The following is a 26,278-nucleotide window of genomic DNA, read 5'->3' as shown; positions in this document are numbered from 1 at the left end:
TTTAGGGATTAATTTATGCTGAAATTAAATTATAATTTATGATGTTCATTAAGACATGTTGTGATTTCATTGTTAATGAAAAGGCAATTTTCTCTAGTCACATATTCTCTGAATAAATTACATTATTCCATGTACTTTTTATGATCTCCAATAGATATTTGACAACCAATTAATTTGATTAATTAATTTAAAATAATATACATACTACAAAATCTATCTAGGTCAAACATTTTATGTTCTTAATTGTTATACTGAACAGTTGGAACAAGTAATTTCTTTGAAATTACCTAGAATTACATTGAGTAAATTTTGAAAAAATTATTGGGAACATGAAAATCCTCTTGGAGAACACTGATAAAATTTTAATTTCATGTGACACTTATCTTTATGCCTATCATTATGATACAAGAGAAAGCAAAGACACTATCAGCTAAGAGGGTCAGAGGAGAAGATCTGAGGTGAGTTTAGAAAGAAATTGGCGGGGGAGGCTGTTGAGGCAAAGGCTAGAAGGAAGTATGTTCCAAGTAAAAGGGATAACCTACTTAAAGAAGACAAGTAGAGAGGTGGTAAGCTAGTAGGTGAGTAACTGAAATAAGTCCAATTTGGCTTTTCCTAGAGTACATGATGGCAGTTGATACATAATAATCTGGAAAATTAAGGACTTTAAATACAGAACAGAGTGCTGTATATTAGAGAAAAATAGGTCCCTTTATTAGTACTGGCTTAATATTCTTAACAGAATACCAGCCCTTTTGACCACAAGCTCTCAAAAAAACAAACAAAAATATATGAATTAGAGCCAAAGGGACCAGAAGAATCATCTTTTTCAGCCCTCTAATTGTACACAACAGAAAATTCAGCTCAACATACAAAAGGGTAGGTGAATTGTCCAAAGTTATATGTAGAGTCAGTAGCAGAGACGTGATTAAAACCCCAGTGTTATCCATTTTTCTCTACCATGTGTTTTTCTGCCTCCATGGGAAATTTACTGAAATATTAGGGCAGGCAGGTACATAGCAACTAAAATGTACTCCTGAGAAAATGGCTAGAATCATTTACAAGTCTAAATGTGGAAACACGGGAAAGAGTACACATGCTTTTTGTTGCTCTGCTCCTGTAGAGGGGAAACACATTCTCTCCTTCCTTTGAAAACTTGCAAATTTTATTGAAATTCATATAATTCTTTGGATTAGAGAAGTGATTTCTTTATAACTTAATATGGTTTCAATATTTTTAAAAATATTATCTATTAAATGAAATGAAGTATAACTCATGAAGAACAATATGAGGAGGTTATGTAAAAATAAAAGATGCCTATTTTTTATTACATTTGAAGAAACCACTGAATTATTTCCTTAGATGACCACTCCAGTTCATTTAAATATATATTTTGTCTAGGACTTCATAATTCTAGCACCTTTAACAGTAAATATCCTCTCAGTAGAAGAAGAAATTTCTAATATTTTCTTATTAAAGGCTGTTAGATGATCATTCAAAGAAAATTTATCAGTAATCATCTAATGATTATTAATCTGATTGGATGGATAGCTAAAGTGACTTAACAGCTATTTTTTAAATGTCACTGATAATCCAAGGAAACTATAATTTTCTATGTTTCTGTGTTTTAATAGGTAATTCTTCATCTTAATTCTGAAGAAACTCCAGATGATACAAGATAAGAGTGGGGAAAATTCAGATGGGCTATGTAACTATCACCTTAAACTGCAAGAGACAAAAGACCCACTTGTAAATTAACATGAACATAACTCAGACTGACTGACCATATGATTGGCTTAAAAATAAAAATAAATCAAATATGCAGAGTGAGAGAAGTGCAAAGAGAAAAAGATAGGATAACTAAAAACATCATGGGAAATCAAATTAAAGAAGAAAAAAAGGCAGGAAAGCAAGGGAGGCTCCTTTAAGGAATACCTAGTGGTATCATCAGGAAATGATTATACAGAAACTTTAAAGATTGATTATATTACATTAAAAATTGAGGACTTTCAGATGAAGAAAAGCATTCTAATAATTCAATTTAGCTGGTCAATATTTTGTTCATCTGTTCTGTAAGTAAGGTTGTAATAAATGACTTAGTAAATATTAAATAATTAGCAAATCTGACATTGTTGTCCCATAAAATACAAAAGATATTGCATTATATTCAGATAAATTGGGAAGAAACAAAATTATAATGCCCATATCAATGCCAGATATGATGTGGTACAAAAGAAAAGTTACACATTTGCCAATCACAACTGTTGTTTGCTGTCAGTCTTTCCCTGGACGGTAAATGTCTAACATTCCAGGTCTAGACACCAATCATCATCTAACTGATCAGGCAGTGATAATTTTGTACACTTTAGGTTTATTTTAATTAACATTTCAGTCACTTTAGAGATTTCTGTATTCTTGGGATCAATTTATAAGTATTCATTTAGCAGCATTTTATCACATATCTGCATCAATGAAAAGAAATTGGCAACGTCCATGTCTTACTATTTAAAGACAGATGGTGTAAGACCCAAAACATAAAAGGCTTAGACTAGTTTTAATCTTCAAATACCATTATTACATTAGGGAAATGAAGTAAACACAGAAAAATAAACTGTACAAAGGCAAAGAAGAATAAAAAAAAAATTTCACTAAAAGATAAGATTTACAGAAATTTCTAGAGAATCTTTGGTCACAAGCTTTTCTTGAAGGAAGGATTCTATACTTGACAGCAGAATCATGGTATTAATGAAGGCTGTGATGTTTAATGTTCTCATTTTCGTTCAAACAACCAAAGTTATCCATCTGCAGCAGGAGTTAGACTTGGTTAAAGGGCATATTCTAAAGTACAACTGGTTAGTTGCTTTAACCAATGCAATTAGGATCACCATGAAAAGGTAAAAGGAGCCCACAAAACTGGAAGAAGAAAAAGACACCCTTGCAGCTAATCGACAACTACTTTCATTCACAGTTCTGATACTTAAATCATGATAGGAGAAATGAATAAAAGTATAGCTGGGCCACTGCTATTAAACAATTTCAGATGACGTTTCTAGCCTCTGCTTATGTGTTACAACAGTGAAGCAGGACAAGACAGATATTTGCTAATGTGCATTTAATCTCCAAAGAACTGAAGTTAATCTGGGATTTTATTCTGTAATGTTTCTAAGACTGTGTCCATTAAATGCAAACAAACAAAAAAAAGATGTATTTGCAGAACTGGAGAAGTGATGCACACTTGATGTTGAGATTGAATTTAAATATTATTCATAGCATATAGCCTAATCCATTCTCCGACTATTTCTATGGCTTAGACTTCATTCTTCCACTGCTTGGCTGCATCATTTCCTAATAGATCATCTGGACTGGGAGCACTTAACAAAGCTTGGATTGAGAGCAATGCTGTATGGATCTGAAATGCTGGAGACCATTTATCTTTCAAAATATCTAAACATATTCTTCCCAACTTGTGTACATTAGGGTGATAAATTTTGGTCATGAAGCATACTTTTAGAGCTGCCATTGAGTATTCTTCTGGAAGAAATAGTTCAAGTTTAACAAACCCTTCCTCAAAGGAGAAATCCTATGCACCTGAAATGACCACATGAAAAAAAATGTGTGTTGCTTTCATCTCGTTCCAATTTTATCCCAGGAACTGGTTCTGCCAACAAACACAGGGTTTCCTTAATAATCTTGCAGGGCAGCCCAGCTATCTTGTCTGATCCAGATTTCAGCCTCAGAGTCTCCTCTCCCAAAAACGATCATTTTTAATAGACCAATGGTAGAAATGAGATATCATATCAGAGTTATATGATTTTATTCTATTTGTGGTGAGAAATAAATAAATGAGCATGTAGTAAGCACTTACCATGGGCTAAACTATAGATACAACCACAACAGCAAGCATACTTCCTGCCCTTAAAAAGCTTGCATTCTAATGCTAGAAACAATGTTCATAAGTGACTGCTGCATGTTCACAAAAGTTACAGGTGTGGTGAAGCGGCCATAGGGTGAGTAGCTTGACATGTCTCATTCAGGGAAAATGTCACAATCAACATGAAGATTCCTGATTTAAAACTGAGGATTGATTGTGGAGGAGTTTATAGATGATATAACAGAAGAGAAGGCAATAATGTGTCCTGTGATTGGGGCTTTTTTTTTTTTTGAAAGAGTGAAGCCTCAGGGCAGAAATTGTTCTAGTTCATGTCTCTGGTATGGACATCAAGGTGACTGGAAAGGAGGAAGAATGAATTTAAGAGGAAGCAGAGAAATGTTTTCATCAAACATGTTTTCTCTGACGTAAGCCAGTAGCTAGAAGTATATACTTCCAGAGAAAGATTAAAGACTATTTAAAACCATTCAGTGAATAAGCATTTATTAAGTGCTTACTATGTTCCAGGCACTGTGATAATCTCTGACAATACAAATAAAGGCAAAATTGTGGGTGGTCTCTGTGTTCAAGAATCTCTGATTCAAATGGGGAAGATAAATAGATGTGCAGATATTTGTTTACATAAAAATATATACAGTGCAAAAGGAAAGTAATCTCAGGAGGAAGGCACTAGCAGTGTGGGTAGGTGGAGGATGGGAAGGAAAAGACCTCTTTCAGAATGTGGGGTTTGAACTGAAATTTGAAGGAAGGCCAGGGAAACCTATTGACTGGAGACTCCATTCTATTGTGCATGGTATTAAATACAGAGCTACACTTGGAGTCAGGAGAGTCGAGTTTGAATACTGTTACACACTATTGCTAACTAGGTCAGTTTGCCACTTAAGAGCTCAGTTTCCTCCTTTCCAAAAAGGTGATAATGCTATATGTAATCCATCCAAGCACTGTTACATAGAACGGGCTTTGGAAAACTTAAAGCACTACATAAGCAGGAGTCAATATTAATGATGAAAGTTAGGACTCCTCTACTTATTGGTGAATTGTTCTAATCTTAATATTCATCATGTAGTAGCCCTGTCATCTATTTCAACTTCAAATCCAGGTTTTCTGACTCCATTTCTAGGACTCTGTCTAATATACCATGCTAACTGAATCCTTAATAATATTAAAAGAAGAATAAAGTCACCTGGTAAAAAAAGCTTCCACCCTAAAATCTAAGTGGGAGAATACACTGGAATGGAGTGTCTAGTGAAAGGTTTTCTGACTTTCTTTCTCATGATAAAACTCTTGAACTTTTAAAGGTTGTTCCCCAGAAGATAGACATTCCTTTACTGTGCCCATGAATGGAAGTCTTTCAAATTCGGTAGGATATGTCCCAACGGTTTTTTACTGACATTTTCTTAGAAAACGCAAGGATCAAAGCATCATAGTTTTGGAAGAGGAAAGAAGAAAATCAAAAGAGATAATCTTGTCCAATTGTTCATTTTACAGATGAAGATTATTTCCATGTGTTGATGAAATGAAGCAGATATTTAGTGAGGAAAGGTTGTTTTCGGTGTTACTGTGGCCTCCCATGGTCATTGCGGAGTTCATATCAGATAATATATGGGGAATGTTTTGCAAACTTTGTAGTGTTGTGTAAATATCAGGATTCTTGAGGTGTACAGGTTTCAGTTTATTGATTTTAAGAGAGGAAAATGCACATATATACCTAATGTACCTTACAACATTTTTCAAAGGACATTGTAAACACTAATGCATAATATTTTCAGGCCCTCCCTCACTTCTTTTCTCTTTCTTTCTTATGTCCTTCCTTCTTCTGCCTCATTGTGTTCTAATTTCCCTCTCTGGAGTACTACTTTTATGTTTTGCCTTCTTCCCCAGGTCTTCTCTCTTTCTTTGCTTCTTTCTGTACATGGACTGCTTTAATAGGTTCCTACTTACCCTCCCTCTGCCTTCTACTGTCAATATTTTGTCAAAGTAACATGAAAATGATCAGGAGACTGAATTGTGAGATTTATTCTTAGAATATCCCAAAACATATATAGTTCTAAAAGCGAAAATAAGTTGAGTGTCTGAGTAAAAAACAACCAAAAACCTATTGAGAGTGGTTGATCTTTCTTATTACTACATTCTTGAAATGGTTCTTAGTTTATATAGAGAATTATGTAATTATTTCTAAAAATATAGTGTACTATGAAGCAATGCAATTATGCACTAATAAAATAAGAATTTCATAATTTAAAAATGGTCCCATCTCATCACATTGAAGATAGCAATGTATATTTACCAATTTCCTATAATTTTGGGTATTTCCCAGCACTTTGTGGCCATATTTCACTGTTGTTTTTTTTTTTGAAGCAGGTGATATTTGGGAAAAAGAATTAAAACATTATGCCTTTTGTGCACATTGCATTTTTATTGTTTCATTCTGTTATCCAAAAGTACATATATTCTCTCTGATATTTAATTTACTTTATTATTTTACTTATGAAAACAAATGGCTTGGATTTTTGGAACAATAAAACTTTGCTAATGCATTTTTGTGTTTACATGCCTACTTATCTCCCCTTCATGCCTCTTTCTCCTCTACCTTATAAAAAGAATAAAAAATAAAAAGGAAGAAGTTAAAAAAATTCAACAAAACCACTCAAGACATCCAAATAAAAAATCTCTACATTATACTCACTATATTCATTATTCGATAATTGTAGACTTCAAGCTATGCATGGCGATTTTTCTTATCATTGCTTTGAAGTCATTTGGCTTTTTTCCTTTATAATTTCACCACATTTGTTTTGTTTCTTTTTTGTGTTCTTTTTTCCATTTATATTATCTTAGTCACTGTGTAAATTTTTTTTCTTTACAATGCTTATTTTATTCTATATCAATTCATACAAGTCTTTCCATGCTTTTCTGTAGTTATCACATTTGGCATTTTTTTCAATAAGATACTATTCCATTATAATAATCTACTATAATAAAATTATCCCCTCCCCAGTCACTGAATATTTAACTTTTTGCCTTGAACTCTTACCGTAATATTTCCTTTTTATCTAATGAAGATATAGAAAAAATATTTTTGAACACAAGTATATGATTTTATATTTATTTTTACCTATTTTGATTTGGCCCGTTATTCTAGTTTGTCTATATATTTTCCTATCTTAATGGTACCATTTATTGTATTAGCTATCTCTCCAAGATTTCTATTATTCATTAAATTGGTAACTATGCCATTATTGTTTATATCCAAGTTATTAATAGATTTTTATTTAATGGAATGCATACAAGAATGGACCTTATTGATATGCCATGAGGTAGTTCCGTCCAATATGATGATCCTTAGATCTGGTCATCCAATTCATTTAGAATCTGATTATGTTGTACAAGTTACATCTTATCATAGGGCATTCAGAAATTTCTATTCATGTGTTTCTCTTGCTACCATCTGCAGTGAAAAATGGTTTTCACAGAGTTGAAAGGAAATACTATTCTTCTAAGTATATTTGTACCAACTTAATATTTGTATATCTATTTCACCTCTATAATATTGTATTTTGCAGATTCACTTGCAGTTTTTCTAAATTAAGAAAGCACATTTTGAAATTTCAGAGCTATTCACAAAATCTTATTATGTGAAATACATGTCCAGTTTTCTTTTTCTTGAGTAGAGTAAGGTACTGTCAGCATTTTAACACAGATATAGGAAACTAGAAAGTATTCAGTGAGGGAAAATATAAAGAGAGAGAGTGATGGAAAATTGGTCCTATGAGGAGAGTTTAGGTTGAGATTCTTTATTGTGGAAAGAAGTATGTGAAGAGGTGACTTAATAACTGTCTTCAAACATCTTAAAGGTTATTGCAAGTAGGACACTGATTAATTGTTTATCTCCACAGAGGACTAAAGAAGAGATTTGCCAAATTATAATAGAAGCCAACTCAGGCTTAAGGTTGAAAGGGTAGCTAAATTTCAAACACCTTGTAAGACTAGGGCAAATAATTAGTTTTTGTAGGTAGTTTAGATTTTTGTCCTGTCTGAAAGTCAGACGCTTTACCAGATTATCTCTTGACTTCTTCTAGCTGTACCATTTCATCATTTTATATCCTTCTCCCCTCTCTGTCACTCTCACACTTTAATAGATCTTTTAAAATCAGCCAACTGATTTTGTTTACTTCCAAAAACTTGATATTTACAGAACACTGGAAAATTTATAAAACATTTCCCATACATTATCTGATATGAACTCCACAATGACCATGGGAACCCACAATGATATAGAAAACAAACTGTAACTGATTATACATGGAATGGAAGGAAAACTTAAGTTAAATTGAATGACTACCAAATATGACTCTTTCTGAGAAACTAGGTGACTAGAAGAATCATTGAGACAAATAAGAAGTTAAATATATTGAATTGTCTTTTTAATTTCTTGTTTATTTGGTTTTTTTTTTTCAGATGTATGTGGGATACCTATTGTATAATGCAATTGAAAGTGCAGAATGGGAGTTGAGGAAAGAAGCATTGAAATGTTGATTTTGTATTCATTTGCAGAGATTATAGTTGAATACATGGGAATATATGAAGCTCTCACATTGAGAGATTGTTTAGAGAGAAAAGGAGAGGGCACACAATAAAGCCTTGGTCATACCTACTTATAGGGAAGAGAACATAAATAATCACTTTGGATAGTACATAGAGAAGGCTTAATCCTATACAGAGGAAGATATCCATGACAGAGGAGTGTCATGAAAATTTAGGGAGAAGAGAATATCTAGAAGGGAAGAGTGGTCAACATGATCAAATGTTATAGAATTCAACAATAGTGAGGCATGAGAAAACAACTCATGGGATTTAAGAACAGAGATCATTGTCTTTGGAAAGATTCTTTTCAGTAAAATAAGGGAATATGAAGCTAGACTTCAAAGGCTAGATAATGATTACAACGTGAGGATTTGGAGACAAAAGAGTCAAACGGTTTTGTTTATCTATGGAAACAAAAAGAGATTATAAATTAGAGCTTAATTAGAAAATACCATTAATTGTTATTTGCATATGGATCAATGCATATAGAAGTGGGCATATTTCAATGGCAAGAGGATATAAACAGTGAATAGGAAGAGGTTGATAATTAGGAGAAAGGGCAATTAAAGGGGCAAACTACTGAAGGAGATGGGAGGGGATGGAATCGGGACTGAAACCTAATCCTCCTAGACTAGAGGAAAGCAGGAAAGAATTGAGAATGAAGTTAAGGTGATTTGAAGTGTGCAATTGAATAGGGGTAGGTTATGATAAATCAATGTTTTCAGTGAAATGTGAAACAGGGGCTTCTGTTGAGAGGCAAGTAGGGGTATGGGTGGTTTGAGAAGAAAAGAGAAGAAACCGAGGTAACAATAGCATCTACCACTCATGGTTGTTGTGAGGATCAAATAAGATAACATATGCTTAGTAATTTTCCAACATTTAAACCCCATACAAGTGCTGTTATTCCTGTTGCTGCTGCTGCTGCTGCTACTACTACTATTACTACTACTACTACTACTACTACTGCTACTACTACTACTATTAATTAGTTTGACTTAGTATTATTATCATGAGCATTTTCATTATAACCACATTTATGATATGATATGAGAGACTTTTATCAGTGTTTTCCTAAAATTTTGCAGATCTATCAGTTTGGTCACCCTGCAAAAAGAAAAATGGTATTTATCTGGTGTGACCTTTTCTCCTTAAAATAATACTGGCTATAAGTAATCACTTCTTCCTGTTCTGCATGACCACCTAAAACTTAGGGTGTGTTCTATGGTATGTTGTAGAATTTATCAAGAATAGAAATAAGCTCCTTGTTATGATCCGGAGAAAATCTACTTTTGTTCTTTTTTTCTTTGACTCTTGGTACACTTGACTATTTTCTAGCTCTATAACAGTTCTTTAATCATTCTGTGTCTCCTGAAGATGAGTGCTAACTGTTAAGTAATCACATCTGTCAGTTCTTTCCATATTATAGATTGTCATCCTTTTGCACTTGGTGACTCAGTCTCATTGATGACAGCTAGATGATTGTTCCCTGATCATCTTAAACTAAGTTTTTTTTGCTCCTTGGTAACTATTTTTTGTTTTTTTAGCTTCTAAATCCAAATATCACTTTTTCTGAGAGAAAAGACAGAAGCAAAATGGGAGCTGAATAGTTCAAACTTCCCATTCCTTCTTTAGTAGCAGTACTACTATACCATTTCTCTGAAGGTGAATTTCTATCCTTTCTTTTTGCTTATTTCTTTGACCTTACCCTCTCCAAACACTAAAACAACAAGAACAACTATTATGATTCATTAGTAACCTCTAATTATTAGAATTTTAATATTGAGAAACAATTATTACAGGACTATCATATACCTGTTTCATCCTAAGTTACTTTCTTTTCATCTTGTAGACAGAACTTTTTAAAATCTGATTTTGTGAATTAATTTTCTATGTAACATAGGATTTAAAAAAAAATATTTTGTTTTCATCATGCAGTTTCCATTTCCCTCCTTACTACAATCCTTTCTGTTTAGGTCTTCTGAATTTCATTTGAGTGTTTCATGGGACTCTTAAGATGATTCAAAATGTAAGAGCCTTGGCTGCTATCTGTCCCTTTCTGATCTTTTTGAAATCAACCCTCTCCAAACCTAAGGTGCATATCTGCCAATACCTAGCTTTACTCTGCTTTTATATAGACTATTACATTTCTTTCTGAAGTTCCTTTTATATCTACTTCAACAACCATCTTCTCATTGCTATTAAGAGTCAGGAAAAAAACTGCATATCCTCTTTTGGCTTGTTCTACCTTTTAAGGATAAAATTACCTTTAAAGTAAGTTACAAATTTATCAAATGTAAAGCTTTTGATAAATACAGAAATCTAGGAAACCTATAGACAAATTAAAATATTCTATCTTTTTAGTGAAATATTTTTATTCCACTCTCTCTTTAATTCTTATTATGTGTAGTGTATACTGCAATTCTAAACACTGTATTTTCTCATTATACTTGTGTCAATCTTAACCTAAAATGCACCCTACCAGGTTTCTCTCTGCAGATTCCTGGATATTTTCAATATGTGTGCATATGTAGGTATGTGTGTATGCATGTATATGTATCAGCATATATATGTATATGTAAATATACATGTGTATATAATGTATTCTTAATATACAGTTGCTTCATCCAACAATTATCTATTCCATTGTGTTTTTATAATTACTTTCCAGAGCTAATTTCCTAACATAAATTTCATCTCACTGTCTTAGTGATATTCTCATGATCAAATTTGCTTCCTTACATTAGCATATCTAGTTCTCGTTTTTATCATCACTCAGAATCCATTCATTTACATGTAGTTATCTAAAGCTATGAGTTTTAGTACTGATTTTCTTTTTAAATATTGCTTCCCATGAATTATTGATCTTTTTTTTTTTGCTGTTTTCCTTCCTGTATCATACATATTACTATCTGTGGTACAAGGTTTGCCTGTTATGTATGTGGACAATTTTCTTTCTTTATCTCACTTTTCTCATTTCAATTTAATACCCTCTTGACTAACTTTGAAAATATCAAGGCAAATATATATTTACTATTTCTTGTTGGACACCTTGTCTAAAACCCATCATTCTTCTTCCTTCTTTATAAAGCCATGGGAGCTAATAATACTGGGCTTGGTAAGAAAACTTGCAGTTAACTGCAATAATATTGTCACTTAGACTTATCCTAAGTCCATCTTGCATGACTTCCCATATGTTGTTGGGGAATAAAGCTCTCTGTAATATTCTGGATATATGCCATCAGACGACTGCACATCTCTCAGTTGTTGATGTACATAGATAAATAGATGCCTTTGTACATCTCAGAGAATCACAGATCACCAGTCTTAGTCTTCTGACTATTACTGAATGATCTCTCAACTAAATTAAATGATCTTCCACCTTCATTCTAAGAAAAACAACAACAACAATAGATAATTGATGCATAGTTATCTACAACCTCTAAACAAAAAAATTCTAGAATTTTCTAGAATATTAATACTATTTTCATACCAGTTTTAAGATCTTATAAAAGAGAATAACATAAACGTTCACATTTATTTCTTAGTCAAATAAGAGAGACTGACAAACATTTTCCAAGTTATTAGGTTCACAAACATTTACTCCTTTACCTCCTCCATAGAACACAGTTTTCAGTGACTCACTATGAAAGCAGTATAGTAAAATTAAAAAAAAAGGAAAAAATAAACTAATACAAACAAACAAAAAATTTAGTGTGGAATTAAAATGGCTAAATTCAACTTCAGTGTTTACTACCTCTGTAAACCTGAACAAGTTCCTTAATCTTCCTGGGTCACAGTTCCATCTTATTCAGAATGAAAGGTCTTGAGTAAACAGCCTCTGAGGATCCTTCCAGCTCTTGATCTGTGATGTTAGGATCTATTAGTATTACCCTTTTCCTTACTGGGTGTTCCCAATGCCTATGAAATCACAAGTGCTACTCTACCTGTCACTTATATTCTTAGATTACTCAGAAGTGACAATAAGTCATCACAGAAATAATATGCAAGCTGAAATTGCTGCTAATAGACCTTTCACAGTAATGATGACCCTCTGAGTATGTTCTGAGAGATTTTTTTGTCTTTCAACAATCATACATACATGCAAGGACACAGAGGACTTTCTTGAATATGTTATTGTCCTCTTAACTATACTCCTGCTATTGTTTTACTCTCTTTCTCTTCCTTTCCCCAACCATCTCCAGGATAAAGGACAAGGGATAAATCACATTCCACCTTATTTGCTGTCTTTCTTAAGCCTTGTAATTAAGACCACAATAAAGCAGTTCTCTTTCCCAGAGGCCAATGGTTTTCAAACAAGATCTACTGAAATAGTCCTAAGTCCAGTGAAATTTCGTATTAAATGAAAGCTGACATTGTCTTTTCAGCCAAGAGGATGCTTATCCAACTAAGCAGCCTTTGGAATTCTGTAAAGAAAAGTTTGAAAACAGCAGCACAGAAAGAAAAGAGTGAATACACAGAAGCTAAAGATGATTTTGTCCCTCTCTTTGTCAGGAAGCATAAAAGCTAAAAAATCCTGCTTTAGAAACAAGCTTCATTTAAGCACATAGTTAGTTATGTACTCTCATAGCATAGCTATATTAACAGCAGACTGTGAAAATGCATTGTTTTTCAGAGCTCTTTGATTAAAAGGAACAGTTGCCAGCTACAGCTGTAGTCAAACAAAAGCAGTGAAAACATGGTAACTGGTGCTTAGGCCTCCCTTCCAATAATCTCTAACTCTGATTTGCAGTTGAATCATTTAGTTCCAGTCCTAACAAAAAGATGCCTCTAGTAAGAGGAGGATTTAAAACAAAATATTGCAGTATTTAACATTTCTTCAAAATGGAAGTGCTCTTGGATTATCTGAGAATGTTAATGAAGTCATAAAATCAATTACCTGAAGCTTGATATAAAAACCATAGTAATGCATTTGTTTTCTGAGCAATGGATTTCCATGCTGCACAATTATGGTTAAAATAATAATTAAAAAACTCTAAACATCTCTCGGAAAAATTCAAAAGAATAATAATCTGCTAATGGGCTATGACCACCATGCAATTTCTCTTGATGAAGCAAATCACATTTCAAGTCATCATCATCATCATGATTAAAAAAGGGACAGGAAGCAAAAGACTAAAGACAATTCATTTATTTTCACTAAACTCCAGGTTCTGCATATTGACCCTAAATCATAGCACACCTCCTATTACTTCTATAAAAGATTTAATATATGTAAATATGAATCCTATATACTCATCTGATAGAGAGTATTATCAAGGACAAACTTTGCAATGTAACTCTATTTTACATTTTAATAACAAAGTAAAATATGTCACTAGCATCCTTAATTCTATATTTAAATCATTTAGCAAATTATAAGTTTATTTGTTAGCATCTAAATCCTTATCAAGGCAGTCTATGAAATTCTAATTTTCTTTGTGAGATTCTTGTGAAAACTGGAACCACGATTAACAAAGATACTTTTGGAGTTCCAAGGATTTAGAGTTGAAAATATAGTTAATAAGAATCTGACTAAGAAGAAAAAAGTCAATAACATACTGTTATTTTTTCTGTGATTCTGTTACATTTCCTCTTCCAAAAAGGTATATCCATGTATTTTTCTTTGTGTATTATTGTCAAAGAGAAAAAAAATGAATGAATGTTTTCTTTTTACAATAGTTATTGAATGCAGTGTCATGGATAATTCTTTGGCTTCTTTTTTTCCCCAAGTTGTTAATTAATTATTCAAACTATGACTTAGATTGTTTAACCTTTAAATCTACCAGGACATAAAGTGTTGAATGATACTGAAAAGAGAAAGTTTAAAGTGTTATGTTCTACTCTTATATTCTAGTATTTTGCTAATTTTTTCCTTGCTTTTTGAGCTATATTTATTTCTACCACCACCATGACTAACAGCATTTGGGTGAGCCCTTTGAAGGAATTTTATTGTTCTCATTTTTATCATTATCAGCATCTTTATAATTATCAATCTACTACAATCAGTACTAGCATTTATCATTGTCTTCATCATCATCATCATCATCATCATCATCATCATCATCATCATCATCATCATAATGGTATAAACATCACCCAGCATAGTACTTGGCATATATGAGACAATTGACAGATTGATTGATCCATACTGTTGCTATTTGGTGAATAAGCCAAAAATAAATCTCAATTATTAGAAGCTGTATGAAAATAATATCAGTATAAAATGATAGCTGAAAATGGGATATATCAGTCAATAAGTTTTTATTAAACGATCACTATTTTCAAGATAATTTTTTATGCTGAGGATACAAAAGAAAAGCAAAACTTTGCCCCAAGGAGATCACATACTAATGAGAGTGACAGCAGTGACAATATATGTGTTAGCCCATATGTGTAAATATATGCATATGTATATGTGTATACATATATAAATGGGAATGTGTGCATAAAGATGAATATACATATATGCATATTATAAATATCTATATATATGTATATATATAATATATCCATATCCATATATCCTATATATACCCATAGAGAAAGAAGATACAAATTATCTTGAACAAGAAGGCACTGGTTTCCAGAGGGAATAGGTAATGCCTCATTCAGAAAGGTGATATTTGAATAGTCTTAAAGGAAGCCAGGGATTCTAAAATGCACACTTTAGTGGGAGGAGCATTATAGATATAGGGGATAGCTAATACACAGAAAAGGAGATGGGAGATACAGCCTCTTTTGAGAGGACCAGCAAGTGGGACATTATGAATTTATATCCTTCTCTAATTTCTTACAAGAAGGGTAAATATATACCCTCTCTTCCTGGATAAAGTGCACAGCCATGTCACTGAATGTCACTGATTTCTCTTTCAGTCCTAACTGTCAAAACAGAAGCCATTGACCCCTCTGTTAAAAAAAAAAAAATGTACCCGTTATATGTTGAGGTGGAGTCACTAAAAGCCAGATTGCTCATATTTGTTTGTTTGTTTGTTTGTTTTTCATAAAAAGTCCTATACCAGGAAGAGATGGAAGTCAGAAACAGAAGTCCTATACTTACCAAAATATTCATAATAGCAGTGTGTGTATGTGTGTGTGTGTGTGTGTGTGTGTGTGTGTGTGTGTGTTGTATTAAAGAATTAGAAACAAAGCAGGTAGATGCTGAATTGGGACATTCTCAAGTCAATTCTAAATAGAGATGATTGTTCCATTTTCACTGTGAGCACTCAGATCTTAGTAAAGGCCACTCAAGTTGGGACTTGGCTTAGTGTTTTGTTGACTGTCTAGAATTAATAAAATATTAATAATTTAGAGTAAATTTAGAAGTGTGTCCTGCATATTTTTTTTGAGAGACAATTGTTAAACATCTGCCAGCGTAACCTTGCATTGACTAGAGACTGACTCAGCAAATTGTGGATGTATTATAAGATTGTTGAATAATGGGAAACGAAGAATATTATTAATTCAAAGAAACATGTGAAAATATGTTAAGAGATATGTAATGAAGTAAGAAGAAACCATAGATAATGAACACAAGTATAAAAATGTCAGTAGATGTGATAAAGCAACATATTTTTAGTGTCCAAGCTTGGCCTCAAGGAAAAGATGATAAAACAAATCTCCTTCCTTCCACTTGAGAGGGAGCAGACTATGGGTATGGAATATTTTATGTGTTGTCATTGTAAATGATGCATTGGTTGGTTTTGCTCAACTGTTCCTTTTATAAGCTTTGTTAAAAGGGAGGTCACTGTGGAAGAGAGGGAGAGGAATACTTAGAAAAGACTGTGAAATAAAAACTAAAAGCATGAATTAAAAACATACTAACCTCATTTTAAGATAAACACAGTTAGATGAAAGGATATGTTAAAATGGATATTTATATATTAGTACCTTAAAGTTCAATTTACAGTACCTCACAATAGTTACCTCCATTTTACAGACAGAAAGAGGTGTGTAGGAATTAGCAAACTGTCCATTGATTACATAGCTATTATGTCTCAAAGGCAGAATTTTGACTGAAGCCTTTTTATTGCAAATCCAGGATTCTACACACTAGATACTTCTCTAGGTAAATTTAAATGTTTAATAGACTGTAAAACAAGTGTAAGTTTACCATTGATTGGATCCATCACTTTACCACAATTAAGTAACTACTTTAATCAGAAGAAAATGCATGTTTTAAATCAGTCAAAAATTTGAATGCCAAATAGAGGAGTTTGTATTTTATCCAAGAGGCAGTAAGGAGTGACTGGAATTTCCTGAGTAGATGAGTGACATAGCCCAAAGTCCTCTAAATAAAGTACTTTGGTAGCTGTGTAGAGAATAAATCAGAGAAGGGAGAGAAATGAGGCATGATCAATTAAGCTATTGCAACAGTACAGGAGAGAGATGATTAGTGACTAAATTTTGGTGACTGAAGAATATGTAGGTAGAAAGAATCAGATGTTAGACTGATAAGTAGAAAGGACTGTGTTTGGTAACTGAATGGATTATATAGGATAAGGGAGAATGAGGAGTCAATGATAGTGATAAAGTGATGATCCTGGGAGATAAGGACAGTAGTCATGTCCTTGACAGATGGAAAAATTTGAAAGAGGAATGGGGGAAATGAGTTCAATGACAGTAGAGTTGGGAAATATGTGTATATCATTTAAAGTTTGCAAAGTGTTTTATGTATGTTTACTCATTTGAACTTAGTATTCAGTAGCACCCAAGTTTGAAGAAGGTGCCAATTTCAATTAACAGAACCGTTCTCAAGGGAGAAGGTATAGTTGAGAAGAATTATCATTGAGTAGTAAAAAGAAATCTGAACTTGAACTCTGAAAATTTGCGTTTCAGCCTTAACGTTGCACTTTAACTGTGTTACCTTAGGGAAAAGAATTTGCCTCTCCATGAATAATAATTTTTTTATCTGTATCAAAAGGGAGTATATTTGATTACTTCCAAAACTGATTCTACTACTAGTCTTCTAGGTGTGAGATATTGTGGAGGTAGAAATGGTAACATTCTTATCTTTTATAGGTCAATTCTATGTAGTGCCAAATCGATGTTCAAAATGCCTATGGCAGTTATGAATATCCAGCACAATTCTTAATCATGAAATACAACAGACTCTCCATAAGGAAGACAAAACCAAAACATTTTATTCAGACACCAGAAAGTCAAATCCATCATAGCAACAAAAATCTATATACAGTAAGAGTGCAGAGGACAACACCATCCCCAAACCTTCCCCCTGCTAAGCTTCCCACAAACCAGCTCCCTTAAACAAAGTCACAAACAAGCTCTCTCACTCAGTATAACCAGTTGCCTGCTTTTTGGCATCCTTCCCAGCCCTGATTGCTTTCTGACCAACTTCCTCTCAGTTCTACTCTAGTTGTGTCTCTTCCTGTTCCACCCCTCCTGCTTCACTCCTTCCTGTTCCAAGTAACTTAGACTCATGTGACTTAAGCAAGTCATATAGAACTATTAATGAAGGGGATAGGTCTTCCCATTTAAATTTCTTTTATATTCTTAAAATAACTACAAAAAACAAAAAGAAAAGAAAAATAACCTACACTCATTCATTGTATGCACTTCCTCTTTTCCCCTGTCCTCTTCTCTCCTTCTTTCTTCTGTTCTCTCCCTTCCTGTCCCCTCCTTTCTCTTCTCCTTTCTTTTCCTTTCCTTTCCTCTTCTCTGCTCTCCCATGTTCTTTCTTACTTCTCAGCCCTTTGAATTTAGTTTCCAACCACATCACTGAACTGAAAGTGCTCTCTCCAAATAGAGATTACCAATAATTCTCCAACAGTCAGATCTGATTTTTTTTAATATCTCATAAAACATCTTAGCAGGATCTCATGTTATTGATTTTCCTTTCTTATGTGGGTTTTTATAATGCAACTCTCTCTTCAGCTCTCATGGATTTAATTTTTGTCCTCATGCAGATAACTTTCAGGTCTATATATTCAACAGTGAGTTGTCTCCTAAGATGTAGTTCCATATTACTAATTAACTATTGGACATATTAAGCTGGATACTCTATCTCAAACTTATCCCATAAAAGATAAAATAAATCTTATTTTCCACAAAACCACTCTATCTCTTGATATTTTAAAATTATTTTGAGTTTTTTTATAATCACAGTTTGAATGTGTGTGTGTATGCATGTATGTTGAGTTCTAATTAAAGCAAAGAAATAACTTGTTAAAAATATACATATCACAAATTCCCTTTCCAGTTAGTGGAAAGAAACATTGGAGCATGGATAAATAGACTCTTAATTGAATGCATCAAATTCAATTTGAGGATTTCTATTCTGGTATATTACAATTTCTGACATACTGTCTGACATACAGTATGACAGAAAAGAATCAGCAAATATTGTGTTTATAGATATAAAGAGAGAAATAATGAACAATTATGCATAGTGCCAGGCCTAGAAGCCTGAGGGCTACCCGAGTCTTACCTTACCTATCGCAGGTCTTCGGCTGGCCAAACCGGATAAACGTATGAGAGAAGAGACTTTCCAGAGTCGAACAAGGGTTAGGCTTTATTCAGGGTCTTGGTTACATGTGCAGGGGGAACTCTTCCTTAGGAGAGAGAGAAATCTCCCAAGGAGGCAAAGATCTTACAGTAAGAGATTGAAAGCAGAAGTGGAAGTAGGGAGAGAGGGAAGAGGGAAGAGCGAAGAGAGGAAAGAGAGAAGAGGGGCCTTCTGTCCTCTAAGGGCCCCTCAGCGCTAAGAGCGCCTTCGGGCTTTCCTGACCCTACTTAAGCTCTCCTGCCGCATCGTTTGCACCTCAATATTGTGCCTGTTAGATAACAATAGGTGTGCCCAGATCTGGGCCAATCTCGAGGGCGGGGATGCTCTCTCCCATCACGCTTCCCACGGGAAGAGGCGGAAATGCACGAGATATCCCAGTCTCACACCTCAATTCCCTGCTGTTCCCTGGGGGGCCTCATAAGAACTCTAAGGTTTAGAAGTTCTCACCTTTACCCGCCCGAGACTGTCCACATGGAACTGAGCTTACACCCCCAACACATAGCTTTGATATTTATAAAGAAAGTTCCCCCATGAAAACTTCATGAAGTAGGATGTACAATTGTTATCTTCCCTTTATGGGAAAGAAGTAGAGATAAACTGACTTGCTCAAACTCATGCCTCCAGTTAATCAATGTCTTAGCAGAAATTTGAACCCATTTTCTTAATCCAAATTCAGTATCTATTGAATCAATAATGAGGGTTGCAGAAGTTTTACTTTTTGAGTAATTTTTTTCTTTCATACTGCTGTATCTACACTTTAATCAAAAGTCCTTATCCACTCCCTTGCTGCCTATACAAAAAGTATTTCAGACTCTCCACAGAAGGAGTCTAAGTGCATTTCCTAACTATTTAACTTCTAAACTATAGATATTTATAACATAATTTGGCAACATATGAAGAGACCTTGGAAAAAAAGAACTGGGAATTTTAGTGACTAATAAGCTCAATTTAAGTCAGCAAGGTGATGATACACCCCAAAAAGATATTGTACAGTAAGACTTCTGAGACCACAGGTTTAGTTACTTTCAAGTGTCACAAAAGGAAGCAGAGAACAATTAGTGAATGCTATAAGTTTTAGGACATCTACAGAGACTAACTGAACTGTTCCTCCTCTAAATATGAGATCTTTGTCCTATCATCTATATCCATGATGGCATTCATGACATTAAGGAAATTTGAAATAAAGACTTCAAATTTTAAAGACCTAAATCGAAGTATGACTCACAGGCACTCTATAAAGAAACAAATAATAGAATTGGTTTGGTTATTTTCACAGAGGTAACCACACCTTTTTGTCATGAGATTTTTGGTCTTTTCTCCTTTTAATGTCCATGTTGAGTGTGAAGAAAAAATGGTATTATGATGTTTATTCTAAGTAATGCTTCAACATATGTTACATAGCAAGACAGACATGAATTATTTGAAGAATTTCATAATCTAATCCAAATCAAGTTAACTGCTCCCATCTGAACATATTGTTTTCCCAGTTCAAAAACATTGGATATTTGCTTAATATTTCTAGCATAAGATACTTCCTTCAGTTTGACATTCAAGGCCTTCCACAGTCCGGCTCTGGACTATCTTCGGCATTTATTTTATATTGCTCATCTTCAGTGGACCACATAGTATAATGAGAAATGGCAGAACAAATTATAATACTAGATGAATTTAACAGAACACATGGTGCCAAAATAATCAATAAATAGGTGAAATTTAGGGGAAAAAATATGGGAAGACCTTTATGATCTGATGTGGAATGTAGTACACAGAACTAGGAGAACAATTTATATTACTATTATAGTACTGTAAAAAAAATAGCAATTTTGAAAATTTTCAATGCAAGACCCACTGTGATTTTAGAGGACTAATAACAAAGAATGCCACTTATCTCCTGACAGAAATGTGATGGACTAAATACACAGAATGAGACATGAGTTTTTGTACCTGGATAATGTGAGAATTGGTTTTGCTTGACTATACCTATTCATTTAAAAGGTTTTATTTTTCTTTCTTTCCTTCCTTGTTTCTTTCCTCTCTTAGTCTCTCCCACCCTCCTTTCTTTCTTTCCTTTCTACTGATTTCTTTTCTTTCTCTCTTTTTTTTTTTTTTTTTTTTTGCAGTGGCCATGGTGGGAAGAAGAGAAAATAAATAACCATTCATTTAATAAAACTAAAACATTTTTAAAAAGGGAACTGAAGCTGAAATCAGAAGAAATGGGTTTGAATTCTGTTTCTGATATCTATCAGATATGTGAGATCCTGGACAAGTTAGTTAACATCTTATAGTGGGTTTAATTATCTGCTTAATATGAATAATAATTGCATCAACCTCTTAGTTTTTAAAGGAGATAATGAATGTTAAGCACTTTGAAAATCTTAAAGACTTATTTAAATGGCAGCTCTTATGATTCAGGGACTCTATATTCTAGCTAAACTGGCCAACTGGCTATTTCCCATACTTACCATTCTGTTTCCCAATGATGTACACAAGGTGTTTCATATGCCTGGAACTGAATCAATTAAGCTTGTTCCTTGATACTCAATGACTTTAATGCTAATAAGGGCCTAGAAGAGCATAACCAACAAAATCTTAGAAACTGCTTGAGGAATAAAAAAAAATGAAAGTGTTGATTTCTCAGAATCAATATGACTATTTTATTTAAGAGAATTAGAATTCACTAGATAAAATAAACACTAACGAAATTGACTGTTTCTCAACAGAAAAGAAACAATTAGTTACTAACATGAGTGATTTTGGAATCACCTATCTATAAATGGTCAATTGAAAGGTAAAAACACAAAACAACACTATGAAATTTAAAAAAAAACAGTTAAAGATGGGAAGACATTGTTTGCAATTACAATAGCTTTTGTTAAAATTGTTTTTTATTATGGTTCCCTTAACTTTGCCCCCTTTCTAGTCAGTATACTGTGCTAAGTTTAAAAAACCAGTATAAAAATAACTAAAGTTGGAAACAGAATTCTAAGGGGAATCTAAAAGTTGTGTACAGCCCTTCTCAAAAATCAAAGGAGCATAATTTGCCAATTGTATTGTATATCAACCAAAATTCACATCCTGAGTATATGTGCTAAATCAGAGAAGCCTTGCTGTCAGAGCCTTTTTGTTGCATGACATGTAAATCTCAGACAAGTCCTGACATCTGTAGTAAGACCCACAGAAGAACAAATGATGTTGACAATTTTGAGATGATATTGATGGGTTAACTTTAAGGTTTTATGGAAAACTCTGAGGTGATTTGCATATGTTAAAAATTAACCCCAAGGTGGCATGGTCTGTCCCACACAAAATCCCATAAAAATGAGATCTCAAACTCCTGCCCTCCCAGTACTCTTTTGTTGCCTAAGGGTCTGTTCTGCCTGTTGCCCACAACTCTAATCCTTAATTGCATGAGTGTTCCTCTCTGCCTCCCCCCCCTCTTCCCCATGCTTCATCCCTTCCTATTCTCTTTTCCCCATCCATGTACCTCTGTACTACCTCCTCTTCCCCTGCACCCAATTCTCTGCTTGTCTCCATAGATTCTGTGACATTGGCACTTGCATCTTCTGTGTCTTATTAAAATTTATTAAAATGTGAGTGCAGCCTAACTTCCCATTTCAGCTGAGTCCTTTCCCAGTGACTACCCAAATAACTGGGCATACCTGCTCCCATATCACAATTCCATAAATTAATTAATTATTCATATCTCTAACTCAATCTATTTAAACAAGCTAATAACTGAAAAACAGCAAATGGAAATATATAGAAGTAAAAACAAAATCAAACCTCGTTATCAACATTTCATTGAAAATTTCAATTGATATAAAACAGTCCGCACAACAATATAAAGAAAGTTCAGAAATGTTCTTAGCTGGCAAATATTCAATCTCCTTGTCAAGCAGAATCATGTCAGCAAAAGGACAACACAGGTTTAGAATATAAATTTTTTTTCATAAAATGTTATTAAGAATGATGGAAGGGTATAAGTAGTATTCCCTCTCAAAGCAGCAGAGATCAGTGGTAGGGGAAATGAGCCAAAAAAAAAAAAAGTTAGCATGAGAAACAGATTTTCCCAAGATAATTTATAGATGGAAGTGGGAGGAAAAGAGCAAATAAATATTAAATGGATCTGGGGTCAATGTCTGGTTGGTGAGATTTCACTTTTACCATAGCTATTTTCCAACATGCTGCACTTGCAGTACCCCTCCCCAACCCTTCTGAAATGGGCATGTCAACTAACTGCTCTATTCTTTTGCTCAGCATCCTTTTGACTTTCCATAATAAGAGATTCTTTCATGGCCTATATTCCCCTATACGAGCTGTCATTCTATTAGAACACAAGCTCTTTGAGGACATTGCTTGTCATGCTTTTGTAATTTGTATGCTCAGCCTTTAGCACAGCACCTATAATACAGTATGTTCTTAATAAATGTATTTTCATTAATTCCACCAGCATTTTTTTGTAATCTAAAAATTGCTAACAGTAAACCTCTACAATTTGAACTCAGCACTTCAGTACCTAATACAGGATAGAGGCAAGTATAAACGACATTTAAAAAGTTGTGAATTATGGCTAGACTAGACAATGAATATCGAAGAGCTTTATTCCATAGGGAATATATACATACATACCTACATATTACACATACACACACACACACACACACACACACATACATAAAATCAGGGTATTATCTCAGTTATGTGAATAGTCCAAAAAAAATGGAAAGTACTTTCAGTAGTATTATTACCAAGTTAGGGGAAAAGACAAACAATTGTTAAACCCATTTTTCCTATAAAACTTTTATAAGAATAGCTCGTAGCTGTATCTTTCTGGAAAATATGAAAAAGATAGAAATAGGTTTTCGTACATGATTCTCTATAGCAGACACTACATGCAGGTAAATCTCTAACTTGAAAAGTGGAATATCCTGCTCTCTTTATCTTTTACTGATTGAGGTGGTAAGGGTAAGTATTATTATAAGCAAAGTAACTCTCTTTCAAAAAATTTTTTCTCATTTATATTCTAACATACTGAACATCATTTAAAATTTTAGGAATATTTATACAATTATCCTGATTATCATCATCAAGCATGGCATAAAGCAGGGAGATGGGCTCAGAAAATGTGTTCCCCACCATTTAGGAGGCTGCCCTCCACAATGTCCAGAGAGAAGAGAGATTCTGGAGAGGTTGGGAGGTTTTCCACGTGCTCTTATTTACTTAAGAGCTTTGATTGGTTCTTTAAATACTAAAATATTACATGTACTTCTTATGAAATTGTAGGAGTAAAAAATAATGATTTTTAGTGACCATATCTGGGTACTAATTTTGTTTTTTTTTTTTTTTTCCTTACTGCCTTTTTGAACTTGGACAAGATGTAAGCAGCTTGGACATTAGTTTCCTTAAATGAAGAATTAAGAGATTGTAACTATGTTATATCTGAGGACTATTCTAGCTGTAGATCTTTTATTTTATCAAGATACAAGCCTACTCAATCAAATATAAATGCATAGAAATCTACAGATTTAATAAAAAGTGGATGAAAGTTGCATTTTGTATATATCAGGACATCCAGATAGATGGGTACTCTACTGAGTTATTCAGGAGACTTATTTTGGACAGGTGTTGATGATGGGCAATCTAGTGGCAAAATTGAATGATAAAATTAATATTATCAGGAAAATTTAAGCTATTGAACAGAGCTTTCAATGATCTCAATCTGTTTCCTACAACAAATAAAAAGTCACTTTTTTCAACACCATTATTCTTCTGGTGGTATAATAATGCAGAAAATAGCAGAACATTAAGGTTTAAAATTGTTACTTATGTAAGGACAATGTAAAAATCCATGACAAATGTAAGTATGGAAAATGATATTATCCCTGGTGATTTGTACATGATAACAGAGACACTACAGGAGTGCTGTTCTTAGAGCCACAAAATATTATCAGACTAAAGTTAAATCCCACAGCATTTTGGAATGGAACCTCTCTGAAGGATTTATAAAATGGCACTGACAAAAATTGTATAGAATAGGAAGACAAAAAGGACTTGTGTATCAGTAAGCATCCCAACGTACGCAGTGGGGCCTGTTATCACAGATTGTTAGGTCTGTATGCATAAAAGGAAAGGCAACTTTCAGGAAGTTAACAATCACTTTAATCAAGCACGTGTATCATTCCTTTAACCAAGCACATATATCATTCACCTAGTTCAGGGGAGTAAGCACTCTGAACTTTAAAGAAAATTCATAGAAATCAATAATCAACAGATATGACTTTCTCTTCCTGACCATCAAAAGACAGGTCCAACTGTCTGACCATAGTGACCAGAAAGGGAAGTACCAATATCTGCGTTTTCAAAAACAGGGCCTCCTTGGTGGCTTCTCAGAAGCTTCATCTAGACAAACACTTCCAGTCAGTAAGCCCCAAAGTAAAACCCCACTCAGAGTATTTATACACTTTTCAGAGCCAGAGGGCATCCCAACTCTTGAGAACCACTGCCTCATTAACATAAGGTCTGGATGTTCCTACAAATCTTAACTAATCAAACTTGCCTTAATGGGCAGGTCCATTAATTGGTGGGGAAGATCTTCAATTACATTAACAATACAAGCACATATACTGTTCCTAGGTTGATAAAGGCAAGATTCAATCAGAGGCATTTAATTATACTAAAATAAAAACTGCAAAGATCCCATTTTGTTTGCCCTCACAACTTGGAATCTTTACGTTTTGAAAAAGAATATATATGTTGATAATTCATGGACCTATCAAGGAACAGAAATGTATACTAATCTTGGGCAAAAGAGAATAATTAAAATAGTAAGACAAGAATGAACCACAACAAGGCTGATCCAAAGAAATGGCTAATGGTAAGCTGGGAGAAAATATGACTTAGAGAAATACTAGCTACATACAAATATTTGAAGGATTTTCACATAGACAAAGGGTTAGATGAGTTCTGCTTGAGAGGGTAGAAATGGGAGCAAAGGAAGGCAGTTACAGCAGATAGATTTAGGTTCAATTTAAGTTTAAAAATTCTTAATAATTAGACTATCCAAAAGTGAAATGCAGGTATGCTTACAGCACCAATAACATCAGAAAACCCAATTTGGGAGGTAATGAGTTTCTTTTCACTAGCAGTTTCCAGGTAGATCTCAAAAGGCTACTGTTTACAGGGTCTGTGTTTGGATACAGTGTGGATTACATGGCTCTAAGGAATAATCCAACATTGAGATGCTGGGGTTCTGTACTTTTTTTAATTGTACAACAATATTATGACTA

The 26,278-nt window shown here is 33.6% G+C and overlaps 1 protein-coding gene and 1 pseudogene across 2 annotated transcripts in view; one reads left to right on the top strand and one right to left on the bottom strand.

Moving 5' to 3' along the window:
* Positions 1-26,278, top strand: part of CDH10 (cadherin 10) — a 287,434-nt gene that overhangs the window by 41,386 nt on the left and 219,770 nt on the right. The gene's annotated exons all lie outside the window — the stretch shown is intronic.
* LOC140502602 (ubiquitin-conjugating enzyme E2 N-like) lies at positions 3,251-4,020 on the bottom strand (annotated as a pseudogene).

This window comes from Notamacropus eugenii, chromosome 4, assembly GCF_028372415.1.
Source record: "Notamacropus eugenii isolate mMacEug1 chromosome 4, mMacEug1.pri_v2, whole genome shotgun sequence".
Classification (NCBI taxonomy): domain Eukaryota; kingdom Metazoa; phylum Chordata; class Mammalia; order Diprotodontia; family Macropodidae; genus Notamacropus; species Notamacropus eugenii.
Note: the sequence above shows the minus strand (reverse complement) of the source record. Positions and strands in the feature narration are given on the sequence as shown.